This window comes from Mytilus trossulus, chromosome 4, assembly GCF_036588685.1.
Source record: "Mytilus trossulus isolate FHL-02 chromosome 4, PNRI_Mtr1.1.1.hap1, whole genome shotgun sequence".
Taxonomy (NCBI): domain Eukaryota; kingdom Metazoa; phylum Mollusca; class Bivalvia; order Mytilida; family Mytilidae; genus Mytilus; species Mytilus trossulus.
The window spans coordinates 69,633,828-69,653,534 of record NC_086376.1 but is presented as its reverse complement, the minus strand read 5'-3'; positions in this window follow the sequence as shown (position 1 = coordinate 69,653,534).

Here is a 19,707-nt window from a genome sequence, read left to right as displayed (position 1 = left end):
GAGTGAAGTACATTACGTAGGCCCAAAATAGCAGGTTTTCACCTACAACTACAAATTGATACAAATTGGAGTATATGAACCAACAATATATATCTTGTCCATGTTCATAGCTCCTGAATGATTTTGTGGCTCGTTGTTTTCAAACAAACAGATAACAACTAAATTGTATTGTTATAAGTTGTAGTTTAGAAGTCAGAAATTTGGTGTTGACATTCATATCCATTATAAATGTTTTGTATAAATTTACTGTTCGCAAAATTATAAATTAATCGATATAGTAAGGATGTTCGTATCCCAGACATAGATTACCTGAGCAGTATCTGAAACAACGTTTTAGATTTTAGAGTCCTCAATGCTCTTCAACCTTATACTTGTTTGGCTTTCGAACTTTGTAACGATTTGAGCGTCACTGATGAATCTTATTAAGAAGACACGCGCGTCTGGCGTATCAAATTATACGTCTGGTACCTTTGATATCTTTTAACTGTAATTATTAATCATGGATCGCTATCTATTTTATTTTGTTTTGAACATTAATCACTGTTCATTTCACACAAAAACTGCATACTTTATTTCCTGAAGGTTTTCTTTTACCATGCAAGTGTTAAACTTTATTCTTAATTTGGGTACTGATAATGACCAGTCCTTCAATAATAGTATTTTACTTCTCACTTTATGATTAAGTGTTTAATATCATCGATGCAGTAGAAAGAGAAAGACATTTAATAACATTTCTAAAGGGTATGAAAAACTTAAAGGGGAAACAATATCGAATTCTAATCTGACAATACACATTATATGACTTCTTGATCTCGAATTATGGATGTAACTTTAAACTAGAATGACCTTTGTATAGTTTATGGTGAAGGATATATTACCAAAAAGTAGTCACTTCATATGAACATTAGTTTCACATGAACTTTGACCTTTAGTGCCTTGATTATATCTCAGTCAGGTTCTACTTCGTCAAAATTATCTCCCCAATACGCCACCTATTTTTTTACAATTGTAAAAATGAAAGCCATTGTAATGATGACGTTGTCAATTTAGCTCTTGAAAACAGATAAATATATCCAAAAAACATAATTACGATCCTTATATGAAAGTTATATTTTAAAAGATAAGTGTATCTATTAGCTATTCAGAATCATCCAATGGACGTCTATACATCTGAATAACTTAAAGCTATTATCTGATCGGTTGTCATGCGAGTTTTCGAAAGTTCAAAAATATTAAAGAAAAATCTTATTCAATATTTCGTGGAATCGCAGAATAAACTTGTCACAGGTTGAAGACTATTCATCCTAGATCACACATTCATAAAATGAAGTTTTGTTTTTAAGATACATGTATGCTTTTCAAAGATCCACAGTGATGTCTGTCAAGTACTTTTAATAAAAATGTGTTATTCAAACACCTTTTCTGCTAGTATGATTCCCAAGAAAAGTATTTCACTTAACCCTTTCATTTTATTTTTTAGTAATGTAAATTGTAAATGTTATTATATCAAACAAGAGCAAAAAATATATAAATAGGATTTGAAGCGAGGTTTTGTGTGAAATATTTTCTTTTATACGTTTTCAAGACATAATAGTCAACTCAAAGACGCCTAAACATACAAAAATGTAGCCGACTTTCTGTTTTGTTGAAATTGGTACCTATATTTCACAAAAAAAACCTATCGACATGGGCAGATATGCAAATCACTGCTTTGAAATGGTCAATCTGTTATCTTTCTTTGAAATTATTTTTGGCGGATTTCATGCTAATGCACACAAAACAAATCCAACCGTACTTGCACCTACCACAATCGCTTTGTTAACAATATGAATAAATCAACTTTGCTTTTTTACCTTCTCTATTAATAAGTTCCATTTCTTTTGTTTAATTTAAACTGGGTTTCTACCGGATCTATGATTATGAAAGTATTTGACTATTCTATAATTCGTTTTGTGATGGCATGACTTATCATTGCAATGGTCATACTGATAAATTTTTGATAAACTGTTCACAAAACTATGACTTTTAAGAAATACAACGCCAATTACAGATTTTTTAATCTGCATTAATCAAAATCGTTCGGAATGGTATGTCCTCAATGATTGCAAACTTTGTACTTCTTTATTCTGTGTCCTGGTTCCTATGAGGAGTTTAGTAGTTTTCGATAATGAAGAATTCATTAACAAAAATAAAAATAGGGTATAATTTTTTAATTTATTAATTTAATTATCCCATTGACTGACGGTAAAATATATTTTAGATAAAAACGATAAGAAGGGATAACTGTATTGGAACACCGTAAATGTACGAAGGAATGGAAGTTATTTCTCAAACTACAAGATTATTTTAAAAAAAATATGAATATTTCATTGTGTGTGATACACCCCATAATGTGGCTGAGTCTTTAGTTTTCTATGTTGTGTCTTTTGTATTATTATTTGTCTGTCTTTATTTTAATTTGTAGCCATGGCGTTGTCAGTTTGTTTTAAATCTATGAGTTTGTTCTTCCCTCTGGTATATTTCATACCTCTTTTATAATCAATATATTCTTTTATATTTAAACATAGAACAATCATATTGGTGTGTTCATCACACAATTGACAATACAGTATATGTAAACACTCCATTAATTTGTATATGTAAACACCTAAATAAGTTAAAAGTAAAATCACAAAAATACTGAACTCGACGAAAAACTCCTAACGGAAAGTCCCTATCAAATGGCGAAACTAATTATAAAGCGCATTAAACGAATAAACAGCATATTTCCTGACTTAGTACAGACATTTTCAAATGTGAAAAATGGTAGATTGAACCTAGTTTTATAGCGCGTAACCTCTCACTCGTATGACAGTTGCATCAAGTTGCAGTTTGTTTACAACAATGTAAAAACAAAATAGACCTAACAGGTAAAATTGTCAAAACAATGTATGTTCAAACTTAGGACACAAACGTTTGTCAACTAATAAGCAGTAATGTTTTTCCCACTGTCTATCAATTGACATGTGTAAAAGCTGATGATACGTGCACTGTTTCATGTAACACTAAAACGTTTGTAAAACTCATAATGACTAAATTCTAGATCGAATTCCCTATTCAAAATGTAAATAAATGCAACAGTAGTATACCACTCATAAATCAATTGAGAAAAAAAACTAATCCGGATTACAAACTTATATTGAGAGAAACGCATTAAATATAAAAGGAGAACTACGACACAACAGAAACACAACATTAAAATGTAACACACACAGAAACGAACTATAATATTACAATGGTCATTTTCCTGACTTGGCACAGAACATTTTAAGAATAAAATTGTGGGTTGAACCTGGTTTTGTGGCATGCCAAACTTACCGCTTTTATGGCAATGTTAAATATTACATCAAAATAACAATTACATGACAGGGCTACAGTACAAATAAATGGAAAACATGTAGGACAGACAAAAATACAAATAATAATAGCTAACAAAAGGTATCAGATTTAAAATTTAATACGCCAGACGCGCGCTTTCAAAACATAACCGCGAATAAAACGTTAATGTTGATATAGCATAAACCCATTGAATTCACCAACACAATAGAAAAAAATAAAAACGTGAGCCAGCAATCAAGATAAATTGTAGCATATCAATCTCAAATTCAAAGAGAAAACGAAAAAATTATACACATGCAATATAATTTATACTCCGTTGATCAGACGTGGAATAGTTTTCAAATGTCAATGCTGGTGTAAAATTCAAAAATGGAAATTCAATCCTTATTAAATTATCATCAATTTATCAATATTGTATATAAAGCTGGTGGTTACGAAGATTTTTACAGAATATTACAGACTTCAGACTAGTTTCACAGTATCGAAAACTGTTTACTAACTTAATCATGTCTATTGTTCTTCCCTGTGTCTGTATATGTGGAGTGAATAATGTAATAGAAGGAACACTGGGTCTTCAAGTTGAAGAAATAAAACGATCGAAACCAGGAGCAGAATATATTGCTACACATAGATTCTCTCACAGATTGACAATACACAATGGAAATAAAAACAACAACATCAATTACTTCCACTGCATATCTTTGCAAATTCTGCAGTCAATTGAAAGTACTAAAGATGAACGACATCTACTGAAGGAAAAAAACAGACTTTTCGGTTTCACAACTTGGACTTCACACGGGAATGCTTGGGGTCTATAGAAGATAGTTCAGGTGGAAAACACTTGGTGAATTTTAAGCACAGAGTGTGTATGTAATGTTTAAGCTGAATGTTTGTCATAATTACATTATTGGTTATTGGTTTATATGACGAAAGACTATTCAAAATAAATTTTATCATATAGTTTATATTATTTCGTCTTCTTTCCGATCCTTTGTTATGGATGCTTGATTTTCTTTAACATGATGCAGTGTCCTTAGTTTATTTTGGCCAAACCCGGTTGTGTATATGTTCTGTTTGAGTTTTGTATTCATTTAGTGATGATAAAAACATATTGAATTGAACATATTGCTAGATAAATCATTTAAACACTTTGTGCAAATGCTTAGTTGATCTTGATTGGTTGGTTTTAATTTTGTTAACCCGATTTGTGCTTGGTGAAAACATTCATGGTATTTGTAAAACATATAAACATAGAATTCAAATACACCTGATCGTTAAAACCATCTGCTAATCATAATTGAAAAATAAACGGATTATTCATCTGAATATACAAAATGGAACAAAAAAAACCCAAACATATATAAAACACAATGACATTGAATTCAACGTGAAAATTATATTAAAAAGCCGTCCATTAATCGCCATTATTATATTATAATAATGAAAAAGAGAACACAGAATGAATGAATATAACTTAAAATCAATAGTACGAAATACAAACAGAAAACACAAACGATAAAGCAGTCCAGCATACGCCACACAGAAAACTAAATAGTTATCAAATGTACGAGGCTTATTATTTAATACGCAAGACGCGCGTGTCGTCTACATAAGGCTCATCAGTGACGTTCAGATCAAAACAGTCATAAAGCCAAACAAGTACAAAGTTAAAGAGCATTTAAGACACAAAATTTAAAAAGAACAATTGGGCCAAAGACAGCCAAGGTTTGTCATGCCTGGGATAAGAAAAACCTTATTTATTTTAAAAAAATCATACTTTTGTACACATGAAATTTATAAAAATGACAATATAATTCATACTCCTGTCAAAATCGAAGTGCTGATTACTAAAGATTGAAGACAAAACTTTGCTAAACATTTGGGATGAACCTAGGTTCTTTAGAAAGACAAACACTTTATGCACTGTATGCAGTTCCTCCGTAATAGCAAACGTTTATAGTGAAAGTGTGTTATCCATTCAAATCTGTTAAAGATAAAAAGAAATGACAAAGAGAGATACTTATATACTTTAAGCTCTAAAAAAAGATATTTTAGTTACATTTATACATGTAATCAGATTTCTGTATCATGGAAATCAATAGTCCGCACGAAATACGAAAAGCACCACACATCTTAAAACAAAATAAAAATGTAATTCTTTGAACAGACAAAATTAGGAAATTAGTTATGTTCAAAGCAGCAGTTTTTTTTTCTCCGACTATTTAAAATTGATACAACCGAAATTTATGAATCGGCAGTATTAAATTCCATGTTCATGGCTCCTAATATGATTGTGTGTCTCGGTATAGAAAACGAAACATATAACAATCGTTTTTTTTGTTCAGGTAATGTTACATCTTTTATATAAGCTTATGATTTTAAATATTTTGGCCACGAGCATCATTGAAGATACATAAATTGTCGAAATGCGCATTTGGTGCTGGAAAACAGTTAATATTATTACTTAACTCTGGCAATACGTTGGCTGTCTCATTGAACACTATAATGCACGAAAAAGACACTACTATGCACCAATGCATGTATGTTGTTATAATAAGAAACTGTTATCAATCTAATATTTTCACATATTGTGTCTATTTGTTTCGGTTACGCATCGTTGTCAATTAAGTGGAATTTGATGTGACAAGCGTGAAGTTGAGTTTGCTATGAAACCAGGTTCAATCCACCATTTTCTAAATAGGAAAATGCCTGTATCAAGTCAGAAATATGACAATTGTTATTCATTCGTTTGGTGTGTTTGAGCTTTCGATTTTGCAATATGATTATATACACTGTCCTTTTTACATTATGTTTGCTTCTGTAATAAAATATATTCATTCATTCATTCATTCATTCATTTATTCATTCATTATCCCGGGAGATCGGTATTTTTGAGATTCTACTTTTTGCCTTTACAATCTTTGTATATATTACTGAACTATGAACAACTGTCATACCAGAGATTCTGGAAGCATTGAAAGACTGTTGAGCCAACCAATAATTTTTAAATACCTATACCGAGAGAGGAATATTACAGTGGCTTTCAACTCGTTCCGTTGGTTTATAAGGTTTGATTTCGTCAATGTATTTAGGTACTTAGCGTTCTGTATATTTGTTATTCTGACAAAAATAAGTATAATATGGATTCCTTTGTTCACTACCAATACTGATTTCAAATGTGTTGTGTCTTTTTCATGAAATAGAAGTTCTTCCTAAAATCAAAATATTATTCATAAAAAAAAAATTTCATAGTTTGAGATGTTCTTCAAAATGGGGCTTTAAAATCATTGTATTGCTTGTTATTTAAATAAAGAACAATCATACTGTTTTGTTCATCACAATTTCATCAATATAGTATATTTGAACATTCCATTTATTTATATTTGTAAACACCTAATTAAGTGATTTTCCGAATTGAACACAAAATGTATGTACAAACGAATGACAAACACACACACAGTGAATCCGATATGGAAACTTAAAAATTCCAAATCATCATGGCTAAATGATAGATCTAATTCCGTGTTCACAACGTTACCATCAATAAGACGTTAACGTCGATATAACATATAAACATCAAATTCAAAGAGAAAATCGAAATAATGAGAACATAAACCATCTACCTTGATTCTATCAAATATACACATGCAATGGACATTTCACTCCGTTGATCAGACATTGATATTTTCAAATGTCAGTAATAATGTAATATTCATAAATGGAAATTCAATTCTTATTTAATTATAACCAATTTATCAATTTTGTATATAAAGCTGTTGCTAAAGATGATTTTTACAGAACACTACAGCCGGTAGACTAGTATCATATTACGGAAAATTGTTTACTGACTTTATCATGTCTATTGTACTACCATGTATCGATATCTGTGGAGTAGATAATGCAATGGAAGTCACATTGGGTCATCAGATTAAAGACGACAGATTTTTAGGATTTGAATTAAAACAATCGAAACCAGGAGCAGAATATATGGCCATACATGGATTATCTTACAGATTGCCAATACACAATGAAAACAAAAACAGCAGGACCAATTTCTTCCACTGAAAACAATCTCTGGTGATTTCAAAGTACTAAGGATGACAAATTCCACAAAAATAAAAGGAAGACTTGTCGGTTACAAAACTTGGATTATACAGGGCAGCATTCGAAGAGAATGCTTGGTGTCTGCAGAAGAAAGTACATTTGAAACAACAAACAGAAAACACATATGACTCATTGAATGATTTCCAGAAAGCTAGTTTGTAATGTTTGAAATTATTACATCAATGCTGATTGGTTTATAGATTATTCAAAATACATGTTATCATATATTCTATTATTTTGTCTTATATCCGATCCTTCGTTATGGCTGCATGATTTTCGTTAACATGAAACAGTGTTTGACCATACCAGGTTGTGTATATGTTGTTTTAATTATGAGAAAACGTATTCTGCTCCTGGTTTCGATTGTTTTAATTCAAATCCTAAAAATTTGTCGTCTTCAATCTGATGACCCAATGTGACTTCCATTGCATTATCTACTCCACAGATATCGATACATGGTAGTACAATAGACATGATAAAGTCAGTAAACAATTTTTGGTCATATGATACTAGTCTACCGGCTGTAGTGTTCTGTAAAAATCATCTTTAGTAACAGCTTTATATACAAAATTGATAAATTGGTGATATTGAATTAGGACTAATTTTCCATTTTTGAATTTTTCATCAGCACTGACATTTGAAAATGTCAATGTCTGATCAACGGAGTGAAAAGTCCATTGCATGTGTATATTTGACATAATCAAGGTTAATGGTTTATGTTTTCTTAATTTCGATTCAATGTCTTATTGATGGTAACGTTGTGAACAGGGAATGCAATCTATTACTTAGCCATGATGATTTGGTTTTTTTAAGTTTCCACATCTGATTCACGCCACTGTGTTTGTGTTTGTCATTCTTTTGTACATACATTTTGTGTTCATTGCGGAAAAACACTCAATTGAGTGTTTACAAATATTCAATAAATGGAGGGATCAAATATTCTTTATTGATCTTATTGTGATGAACAAAACAGTATAATGGTTCTATATTTAAATAACAAGCAATGCAATGATTTTGAAGCCCCATTTTGAAGAATATCACTAACTATGAAATATATATTTTTTATATGAAAAATATTTTGTTTTTATAAAGAACTTCCATTTCGTGAAAAAGACACAACACATTTGAAAATCAGTATTGGTAGTGAACTTTGTAAACAAACGAAACGAGTTGAAAGCCACTGTAATATTCCTCTCTAGGTATAGGCATTTGAAAAATATTGGTTGGCTAAACCGTGTTTCAATGCTTGCGAAATCTCTAGTAAGACAGTTGTTCATAGTTCGGTCATATAGACAAAGATTTTAAAGGCAAAAAGAAAAATCTCCAAAATACCGATCTCCGGGGAAAATGTAAAAAGGAAAGTGTCCATATTCAAATTTAAAAATCAAAAGCTCAAACACATCAAACGAACTGCCATAATCCTGACGTGATACAGACATGTTCCTATGTCAAAAATGGTTGATTGAATCTGGTTTAATAGCAAGCTCAACTCCTCACTTGTCGCATCAAATTCCATTTTATTCACAATGATGCTTGACCAAAACAAATAGACACAATATGTAGAAATATTAGATTGAAAACAGTTTCTTACTGGAACAACGTACATACATTGATGCATAATAGTGCTTTTTTGTCCTTTAGAGTGTTCCATGAGACAGCAATGTATTGCAAGAGTTAAGTAATAACGTTAACTGTGCCAGTTGTCCTGCACCAGATGCGTGTTTCGCCAATACATGTCTCTTCAGTAATGCTCGTGGCCAACATATATGAACTCAAAAGCTTATATAAAAGATGTAACATTACCTGAACAAACCAACAGCGATTGTTATAGGTTTCGTTTTCTTTACCGAAACACATAGAGTGGGGTGCGCATATTCGCCGGGGACACAATTTCGCCGTTTTATAATTTTGAGGTGTAAATACTTCAAAAGATGGCTGAAATGGAAGAAATGTGCCGGTAACCTATATTTTTTTTTAAACAAATATGATTATTTTTTAAACTACGAAAAATTGCGGCACTTACCGCAATAGACCAAAAAAACGGGCAACGATTTTCGGCCAATTTCCTGAATGAAAAACACGATTTGAAAGAAGTATTTCTTAGTATAAAATCTTTGACTGATTGCCCTAAATTTCAGTTCTGTAAACCTTTAAAAGTCTGCTATTGCCATTTATAATGAAATTGATTTGTAATATATTGTTTAAAGATGTAGCTATTTGGGTTTAAATAGATGTATAAAAACGGCGAATATGTGTCCCCCATTGACAAAACATCAGGCAAATTCAAACACTATTTAATCTAACTTTTCAGATGATTATTTTCAAACAAACACGTTTTCAAGCTTAAGAATATATTGCATTTGAAGTTATCTTCATTTCGAAATATCAGTTTACCACAAAAACCTATAGACCTGAACATAAACTGTAGAAAACATGGAAAGATAGGGCGAAAATGAGCACCCCACTCTAAGCATTAAGGAGGCATGAGCATGGACAAATGTAATACTGTTGATTTATAAATTTCAGTTGTAGCTACTATAAATAGTCGGAGAGAAACTGCTGTTTCGATCATAACTAATTTCCTTTTTTATCGTTTGTTTGTTCAAAGATATAACATTTTTGTTTGTTTTAAGACTTGTGGTGTTTTCGTATTTCGTGCGGACTATTGATTTCCATCATACAGAAATCTGATAACATGTATAAACGTAACTAAATATTTTTTTAGAGAGCATAAAGTATAAAACATGTATAAGTACCTCTCTTTGTCATTTCTTTTGATCTATTACAGATTTAATGGGATAATCAAAATAATAAATCCTCCTAGGAACCAGGACAAAGAATGAAGAAGAACAAAGTTTACAATCATTGAGGACACAACATTCCGAACAATTTGACTAATGCAGATTAAAATATCTGTAATTGGCCAGGGGCGGATCCAGATGGGGGTTCCGGCGGTTGGAACCCCCCTTTATTCTGGACGATCAATGCATTTGAAAAGGAACATGTAGTTAAAACCCCCCTTTTGTTCTGGATTAGGACCCCCTTTTAAAACGACTGGATCCGCCCCTGTAAACGTAACCAAACAGTCGGTGTTTTTTCTAAAAAGTCATAGTTTTGTGAAAAGTTTATTAAAAACATTATAAGTTTGACCAGTGCAATGATAATTCATGCCATCACAAAACGAATTATAGAATAGTCTAATACTTTCTTACGCATAGATCAGGTGGAAACACAGTTTAAATTCAACAAAAGAAATGAAACTCTTTAATACAGAAGGTAAAAAAGCAAATTTGGTTAATGCATCTAACATACTTGTTTTTACATAAATATTAATATCTAGCTTTGAAATAGAAAAGGTGTGTTTGAATAACTTTTTTTTTAATTAAAAGTTCTTGACGACAAACATCACTGTTGGATCTCCGAAATACTGTAACACGTCTTCAAGCAAAACTTCATTTCATGTGTGTGTTATCTAGGATGATTAGTATTCAACCTCTGAAAAGTTTATTCTGCAATTCAACGAAATATTTAATAAAAAAAATATTTTTGAACTATCGAAAACTCGCATGACAACCGATTAGTTAATAGCTTTTAGTTATTTAGATGTATAAACGTCCATTGAATGATTCTAAATAGCACATACATACACTAATCTTGTAAAATACAACTTTCATATAAGGATCGTAATTATGCTTTGTGGATATATTTATTAAGAGCTAATGTGACAGCGATATCATTACAATGGCTTTCATTTTTACAATTTTAAAAATCCGGTGGCGTATTTGGGAGATGATTTTGACAAAGTAGAACAGAGATAATATCAAGGCATTAAAGTTCAAAGTTTATGTAAAACTAATGTTTATATAAAGTGACTACTTTTTGGTAATATGTCCTTCACCATATACTATATAAAAGTCATTCTAAATTAGAATTACATCTATTCAAGAAGTAGAATAAAGATTAACTCTTGAATGGTTAAAGGAAACACTAAGAAAATAAAGTATGCGGTTTTTGTACGAAATGAACAGTTATTTATGTTTAAAACAAAATAAAATAGACAGCGATCAACGATTACAGTTTATAAGTACCAAAGATACCAGTCGTATAATTTGACACGCCAGACGTGCGTGTCTTCTTATAAACTCTTCAGTGACGCTCAGATCGTTACAAAGTAAGAAAGTCAAATAAGTATAAGGTTCAGGAGCATCGAGGACCCAAAAACCCAAAACGTTGTTTCAGATACGGCTAAGGCAATCTATGTCTGGGATACGAACATCCTTACTTTTTCGAATAATTCATAATTTTGGAAACAGTAAACTTATACAAAAAAATTATAATTGATATGCTTAAATACCAAATATCTGACATCTAAACTACAACCTTTAACATTACAATACAGTTGCTATCTGTTTGTTTGAAAACAACGAGCCACAAAATCATGCAGGAGCTATGAACATGGACAATATATATATTGTTGATACATTTCCTCTACTTTGTATCAATTTTACTTGTAGGTGAAAACCTGCTAATTTGGGCCTCCTCAATGTCCTTCTCTCATCATGTACCATGTCAAAGATAGTCTATTCCTTATTGTGTTTATTGATTAAACACGTTGTACTTTCTCGTAACTCATACATAACATTTAGTATTTAATGATACATAACACTTTTTCAGATTTTACAAATCTTATTATTAGAGAGCTTTATGTTATATTAATGCACATATGATGGTGCAATGACCGAAGCAATTGTTTTTATTAACAAGCGTTGCAGTTGCCATAAAGTCATTTGTTTGCTTCAGAAACAAACTTAATCACGAGTTGAATTGGTTAACCGTTATGGAATAACCGTTTCACAAATGATATCGAATATTCCTTGCGTCGTAACTGCAATCCCCTTCCCATTCATGAATGTGACCTACCGAATTAGACTATTTACCGGATTTGATATCACATAAGCAACACGACGGGTGCCACATGTGGACGAGGATCTGCTTACCCTTCCGGAGCTTTTGAGATCACCCCTAGTTTTTGGTGGGGTTCGTGTTGTTTATTCTTCAGTTTTCTATGTTGTGTCATGTGTACTATTGTTTGTCTTTTTCATTTTTGGCAATGGTGTTGTCAGTTTATTTTCGATTTACGAGTTTGACTGTACTCTAGGGTATTTAGTTTTGTGGTTTGAGAACGACATTCTATTTCGATGGTTCTAAATTATGTGGTTTAAAAAAAATGATTTTTCGATAGTACTATAATTTTCGTTTAGAAACAAATTATACTTCGAGAGTTTTGCTTATGTTTGTCCCTTAATTCTTTTTTACCGATATCATTATATTATATATGAATAATTTTAATATTTTTAGAAAGATAAGTTGCAAAGTTGTATGATTATGTTAGATTAACGCGCCCTTTTGGAGTTTATGCGATTCCCCAAACTTGTGTGTGTAACATCGGTCTTTTATTGCATAACGAGGTTTAATCAGCACTGATTGATTGTTGTTTATTACTGTCATCTTTCTTTTTCTATTTGTGTTTTCTACTGTCAATTAGAATATTGTTCTAAATTTTAAAAAAGTAGAGTTTGGTTGGGTTTCCATTGGTATTGATTCGATTGTCAATTTCACATTTGCAATAGCTCATTGTACTGACTTTAATTTGTTTAAAAGGCTTGTTATAGTCGAGAATATATGAAATAAAAGAGTATCATCACTGATGAGTTTGTTTGGTTTTTTTTTCTTTGATGTGTATTCAATAAAGCATAAAAAGTAGTTAATGCTTACATCTCCACCAAGTATAAGAGATTTGACATCAATACACGAGGAACAACATTTGAGGGAATGAAAAAAAAACATCAGATGAAAAACATTTTTTCTTCCTGTAATCTTATAATCTTATAAGAAAAGACCAATTGAGTTTGCTGTTTTTAAAACATTGTCATGATATAAAACAGTCGATGACGTCGAAGAGACGAGTGGGATCTGTTTTTGTTTAGACAAGTCGTATATTTCATACACCTTTTTATTTCCATTAAGGCAAATTTCATAATGTTTAAAGGAATGATTAAAACATTAGTATACAGCTACTTTTGCATAGGTACTATGTCTGTACCAAAAATCTGTAGTACTGGAAATCTTTTGGTACTACATATTTTTGGTTACAACGTTACATTTTCAGCATTTTGATAGTATGTATATTTCAAATCTCTTAAAATTATGATTTTTAAACAGGGAATATTGTGATCGCTTTTGGTATTATTCCTGTTCCAAAATTTTAAGTACAAATCAAGTACTGTGAAATACAGGTACCTTAATATTACAATAATTTTAGAATAACAAAAAAGTACTGAATATTAGAAGTAGATTTCCATAATGTTCCAGTACTACAGATTGTTGGTAATTATTCTAAAGTAAAGAAATAGTACTTAATATTAAAAGTAAATGTTCAGTACTACAGATTTAAGTACAAAAATAGATGCAAAATTGGCTGTGTATCAGATTGCTTCGATTTTTCTTCAATATTTGAATGCAAATTTAATATATAAGTTTAAAAAAAAAAAGACAAAAAGAGACATAAGCAAGTTGAATGTTTTAATCTTTAAATGCCAAAACACCTACATTTATAATATAAAAAGCTGTGGTATGATTACCAATGCAACCAATTTACACAAGAGACCGGATGTGAGTAATTATCAGTGATCTTTTGGTCTTCGATAATGAACAAAACCTATCCCTTATAGTAATCTTTAAAAGGTTAAGACATGAGACAACGTAAATCTTTGCAACCAAGAACATCACAACTGACTGATCTTTGAAAATGCCGATTAAACGACAATAACTAGTGTGACAAGTATTTGATTTTGTTTGGTTTTCCCCTTTAGTTATATCTAAGTTATATCTTCTTTGTTTAACATTAATGTTTTAATAAAAAACAATATTTGGATTTTATCATCAAATGTCAGTCTTTTGTCATGTGTTTAGAAAACATAAAAATTTATAACGACAAGTCCGAGGAAAAAACCAAAACTGAAAGTTCATAATCAAATGCAAATACCGAAGCTCAAACACAACGAACGAATGGATAATAACTATCATATTCCTGACGTGGTACAGGAATTTTCGTATGTTGAAAATGCAGGATTAAACCTGGTTTTATACTTAGTTTAACCTCTCACTTAAACTACAGTCACTCCATAAGATCCTTGAATATTGTCCGGTTAAATGAAAGTAATAAAAATGTACGCCAGAGATCAAATAGTTATCAAAAGTACCAGGATTATAATTTTTTTATACGCCAGACGCGCGTTTCGTCTACATAAGACTCATCAGTGACGCTCAGATCAAAAAAGTTCAAAAGCCAAACAAATACAAAGAGCATTGAGGACCCAAAATTCCAAAAAGTTGTGTCAAAACAATACAATATTTTAATGTAAATCTCTAGTTCTATAACACATTATTTAAAAGAAAGATTTAATCTCGTATAAAAAATATTCATTTACTGTTACTTGTTATGTTTACGAGATTAACTTACCATACTCACTTACTGTTACTTGTTAGGTTAACGAGATTTACTGACCATACTCATTTTACTGTTAGTTGTTAGGTTAACGAGATTTACTGACCATACTTACTTACTGTTACGTGTTTGGTTAACGAGATTAACTGACCACACGCATTTACTATTACTTGCTAGATTTACTGCTTAAGTCTCCTTTACAACTATGATTAGGCCATTAAGACATTTCTATCATTGACTTGATGAAATGTTTACATTTTTTCTTAAACGTAAATGAAATTCTATTTTCATAAAGGGATGTAACACTGGTGCTACCCGTTTATTGAATGTTACTCAAACGTATATGTATACGGTTTCACGTGCTGCTTTTAACCAATGATATTCCTAATTTTTTTTTAATATTGTACGTTTATCAATTATAATCTAAATACTATTCAAATTACATTTCATATATATTAAAAAAAATAATATAAAGAAAATTTGACTATTATTTAAACGTTTACAAATATGATAAAACTACATATTAAAATTAATGTAAAACCAAGTATGTAAGATGCATTAACCAAATTTACTTTCTTACCTTCTCTATTGAAGAGTTTCATTTCATTTGTTGAATTTAAACTGGGTTTTCACCTGATCTATGCGCAAGAAAGTATTAGACTATTCTATAAATAGTTTTGTGATGGCATGAATTATCATTGCAATGGTCATACTTATAAATGACTAATAAACTTTTCACAAAACTAGGATTTTAAGAAATGCGACGGACTGTTTGTTTACGCCAATAGGGGCGGATCCAGCCATTTAAAAGGGTTAGGAGGTCTTAACCCAAGACAAAAAGGGGGGGGGGGGTTCCAACTACATGTTCCCTTTTAAATGCATTGATCGTCCAAAATAAAGGGGGGTTCCAACCGCCGAAACCCCCATCTGGATCCGCGCCTGGCCAATTACATATTTTTTTAATCTGCATTAGTCAAAATCGTTCGGAATGTTGTGTCCTCAATGATTACAAACTTAGTTCTTCTTCATTCTTTGTCCTGGTTCCTAGGAGAATTTATTATTTTGATTAACCCATAAAATCTGTTATCGATAAAAAAAAAAAAAGAAAAAAAAAAAATGACAAAGAGAGATACTCATAAATGTTATATACTTTAAGCTCTCTAAAAAGTATTTAGTTACTTTATACATGTAATCAGATCTCTGTATGATGGAAATCAATAGTCCGCACGAAATACGAAAAGCACCACAAATCTTAAAACCACAAAAAAGTAATATCTTTGAACAGACAAACGATAAAATAGGTAATAAGTTATGATCAAATCAGCAGTTTCTCTCCGACTATTTAGAAAAAATACAACCGGAATTTATAAATCAACAGTATTAAATTTGTGCATGCTCATAACTCATAACTCTAAATGATTATATGTTTCGGTATAAAAAACGAAACCTTTAACAATCGTTTGGTTTGTTCAGGTTATGTAACATCTTTTATATAAGCTTTTGATTTCACATATTTTGACCACGAGCATTACATCAAAATGCGCATCTGGTGCAGGACAATTGGCACAGTTAACGTTATTACTTAACTCTTGCAATACGTTGGCTGTCTCATTGATCACACTAAAGCATCGAAAAGGACACTATTATGCATCAATGCATGTATGTTGTTATAGTAAGAAACTGTTATCAATCTAATATTTTTACAAATTGTGTCTGTTTGTTTTGGTCACGCATCGTTGTCAATTTAATGGAATTTGATGCGACAAGTGAGAAGTAGAGCTTGCTATAAAACCAGGTTCAATTCACCATTTTCTAAAAAGGAAAATGTCTATATCAAGTCAGGATTATGGCACTTTTTTTTCATTCGTTTGAGGTGTTTGAGCTTTTGATTTTGCAATTTGAATATAGACACTTTCCTTTTTAGCTTTTCCCTGGAGATCGGTATTTTGGAGATTTTACTTTTTGCCTTTACAATCTTTGTCTATATGACTGAACTATGAACAACTGTCTTACTAGAGATTTCGCAAACATAAAAACACGGTTTAGCTAACCAATATTTTTCAAATACCTATAACGAAAGAGGAATATTACAGTGGCTTTCAATTCGTTACGTTTGTTTATATGGTTTGATTTCGTTAATGTATTTAGGTACTTTGCGTTCTGTATCTTTGTTATTCTGACAAAATTAAGTATAATATGAATTCCTTTGTTCACCACCAATACTGCTTTTTAAATGTGTTTTTTTTTCAGTACTTCCATAATAGAAATGGAATCTCTTAAATGTACGACGAAATAGAAGTTCTTTCTAAAACCAAAATATTATTCATATAGAAAATAAATATTTCATAGTGTGTGATATTCTTCAAAATGGGGTTCAAAATCATTTTATCATATACTTACACTAAATAACATATAATTTTTACTATATGATAATAGCATCAAATTAACGTAAACTCCATATTTTTCGAATTGATACTTAGCGGGCTGATATGAAAAGTTTATCAAATGCATTTCCGTAACGTTTTCGCATGGCATTCCGGTGATACTCGGCATATTCCGGAAAATACACCTCAATGCTACGTTTTCAGTGAAAACAATTCAAAAGTAGTGTACAAAACAATTATTTGGATACTGAAAAGTGTATTGTGTAGAATAGTAATTAAAAAATAAAAACAAAACAAAAAACAAATTATTAAACAACTGCATTTTTTAAAAGTTTCAAACATAATTTAGAAAGTTTACTTTGAAAAATTTGACTTTCCCAAACAGTATTAATTATGTATATTGTTGAATTATTTTTTTGTCGATTCGTTCATATTAAAATGCTTTTCTGCTGTGTTGAGGCATATGCTAGAAAGATGTCGTATCGAATGTACTAAATTTGGGGACCGACGTGAACTTTTCACTCTTTGAACTTCTATTTGAGAACCACGTAAAAGGATCGGTATATGAATCTGACATTTTCTCTATTGTTGAAGCATATGCTAAATAGTTATCAAAAGTACCAGGATTATAATGTTATACGCCAGACGCGCGTTTCGTCTACATAAGACTCATCAGTGACGCTCAGATCAAAATAGTTGAAAAGCCAAATAAATACAAAGTTGAAGAGCATTGAGGATCCAAAATTCCCAAAAGTTGTGCCAAATACGGCTAAGGTAATCTACTCCTGGGGTAAGAAAATCCTTAGTTTTTCGAAAAATTCAAAGTTTTGTAAACAGAAAATTTATAAAAATGACCATATATATGATATTCATGTCAACACAGAAGTGCTGACTACTGGGCTGGTGATACCCTCGGGGACGAAACGTCCACAAGCAGTGGCATCGACCCAGTGGTGTAAATAGTTATCAAAAGTACCAGGAAAAAAAGATCATTTCATCTCATTTTTCATATCGCATGTATTATCAATCATCGGTTAATATCAGCCCTCGATCCATGCGGTTCTTGGGCTGATATTGAACATAGGGCTGATAATACATACGATATGAAAAATGAAATGTCATAATCTGATATCATCATATGCTTAGACTAAATAAAATATGATTTTTATTCTATGATAATAGCATCAAATTAACGTAAATTTCATATTTTTTGAATTGGTACTTAGCGGGCTGATATGAAAAGTTTATCACATGCTTAGATTGTTATCACATGCCTTTCCGTAAAGTTATCGCATGGCATTCCGGTGATACTCGGCATATTCCGGAAAATACACATCAATGCTACGTTTTCAGTGAAAAAACAATACACAGTAGTGTACAAAACAAATATTTGACTGCTGGAAAGTTTTTTTGTAAAATACTAGCAAAACAAAATGGAAAAAAAGATAAACAAACAAATCATTAAATAAAAGCATTTTCAAAAGTTTCAAACATAATTTAGAAAGTTATCTTTTAGAACAGTTGACTTCTCCAAACAGTGTTCATTATGTGTATTTAAGTCGATTTGTCCATATTAAAACATGTTTCTTCTCTGTTGAGTCATATGATAGCAAGATTTCATACCGAATGTACTAAATGTGGGGTCTAACGTCCGTGAACCATTCACTCTTTGAACTTCTATTTGGGAACCACGTAAAAGGATCAATATATGAATCTGTTTTCTTCATTGTTGAAGCATATGATAAAAATATCATAACATGTCATAACATGTCATTTTTCATATCGCATGTATTATCAGCCCTCGCTCAATATCAGCCCCTGAGCCATGCGGCTCTTGGGCTGATGTTGAACCTAGGGCTGATAATACATGCGATATGAAAAATGCCATGTAATAATCTGATAATATTGCTTGTTATTTACATAAAGAACAATCATACTGTTTCATCACAATATGATCAAAATAGTATATTTGATCTTTCCATTTCTTGGTTTTTGTAAACACTTAATCAAGTGTTTTTCACATTGAACACAAAATGTATGTACAAAAGAATGACAAACACGTTTGCCAACATGTAAGCAATAATTGTACTCCTACTATCTATCAATTAACATTAGAAAAAGTGTTCTGTCGTATGGAACACAAACATGTATGTAAAAATCATCATGGCTAAGTGATATATCGAATTCCAATCCATAAGACGTTAACGTCGATATAACATATAAACATCAAATTCTAAGGGAAAATCGAAATAATGAGAACATAAACCATCAACCTTGATTCTATCAAATATACACATGCAATGGACTTTTCACTCCGTTGATCAGACATTGACA